Source organism: Echinops telfairi, unplaced genomic scaffold, assembly GCF_000313985.2.
Source record: "Echinops telfairi isolate 266 unplaced genomic scaffold, ASM31398v2 ScPeMD7_2573;HRSCAF=3158, whole genome shotgun sequence".
Classification (NCBI taxonomy): domain Eukaryota; kingdom Metazoa; phylum Chordata; class Mammalia; order Afrosoricida; family Tenrecidae; genus Echinops; species Echinops telfairi.
In genome coordinates, this window is record NW_022106471.1 from 3,619,427 (window position 1) to 3,621,181 (window position 1,755).

Sequence of the window (1,755 nt, forward strand, 5' to 3'; positions counted from 1 at the left end):
ACAAAGGAATACACCACTGGAAGTAAAGAGACCTGTCACATCGGGTGAATCTGCTGACCGCTGTAAAGCGTTGAAGAGCGAAGATGGTGCTCTCAGGAATAAGGTGTCATGGTATTTTCAATCACCTTATATGCATGTGAAAGTTGGCAGTGAATGAGGAAAACCAAATAAGAATCCATGCATTTCAATTACGGTGTTGGTGAACAGAGCAGACGGATCTGTCTTGCAAGAAGGACAGCCAAAATGACGTCACAGGCTGTACTATGTTTAGTTCATATATGGACCAGGTCTTTCTTGTACAATTGTGTCCTGAAATTTTCGATTCTTTTTCTCTAACATTCTACCAGCCTCATATTTTTCAAAGTTCCACATACACAATTTAATCGACAGACTCCTTTGTCCCGGCCCCCACCAAGCCCTCTTGTACAGAATGTCCTTGTCTTCCGTCTCTGATGTGAACTATTTGCAACTCAATCCTGTGATCCAGGCCTCTGCTTCTGCTGTTTGCTACTCTTCTGAGGTGGATGCACGGCATCCCGTGTCTTCCTCTTTCTTACTTATTGGATTTTCCCTTTCTGAAATACACCCATTACCAGCTTCCTAAGAAAGAGTGCATGGTCCTAATCATTCTGCATCCTTGGAAAAATTATTTTGATTCTAACTTCAAACTCAAGTGATAACGTGGTGGTATGAAATTTTAGGACAAAAAGCACACTCCCTCCAAACTTTGACAGCCTGTCCCATGTGCTGTAACAGCCTGTTGCTATTAAGATGGGGAGAAGGCACGACTTGAGGAAACAATAAACCACTGGCTTCAAACCGGGGCTCCTTCACAAAACCCCAAACCCACGGCCACTGAGTCTGCTTGACTCAAAGCAACCCTTTACCACAGAGTAGAAGTGTCTCATAGGCCTTTACAGGAGCAGACTTCCTGCACAGCACCTAAAGATAATAAATTAAGAAAGTGAGGTATATATGTATTCTTTGGAGATTGGAAGTAATCGCCACAAGAAAATAAAAATAACAGAAATGGCCAAAAATGCTGGGAAGCAGGGGTTTGTAGGTTTTCATTGTACGTCTTTTGGAAGTATTTGACTTTTAAATCATGTACATGTATTGAAGAAAAATAGATATCTACACGCCCAAAGAACACTATTGAGTGACCTTTGAAATATGCTCTTCGTCCTCTATTTCAATTATAATTAACTGAAATTTCAGCTCAGCTGAATATAACAGTAATTAAAAATCTCAACTGCCTAATGGCAGACAATTAGCTGGGGCTGTCAGGAGCCAAAAAGAATGATGGGCAGTTGGAAGACTCTACTAGAAGACTTGGCAGCAGGTGGCTAAGGATTCCCATTCCCCGACTCCTCCTACAGGTCTTAATAACAATTCTTTTTTTTAAAGCAAGGAAAGCAAGAGAATTTATAGGAGAATCTTTGGCTTTGGACTTCATGGCAGACCTGCATTCAAGGTTTGTCCCCACCATGTATTGCCTGTGGAGCCTTGTACAAGCTATTTAACCTTTTTGAACCCATCTTTTGTCAGCAGCCAGATGGAGTTAGTAGCTACCTTGTTGTGTTATGATAAAGATGTTGTGCAACAATGGACATCATAAGCACAGAATGGCTCAGAGATGAGCACAGATATGCTGGAAATATTTCTAGGGCGGCTGGCACAAAGTAGGGCGTTTCTGCTTGGCAGGATTTGGAACATTGATGGAAAGTCTTTTGTCTCAGCTCTTGGGATCTCTTC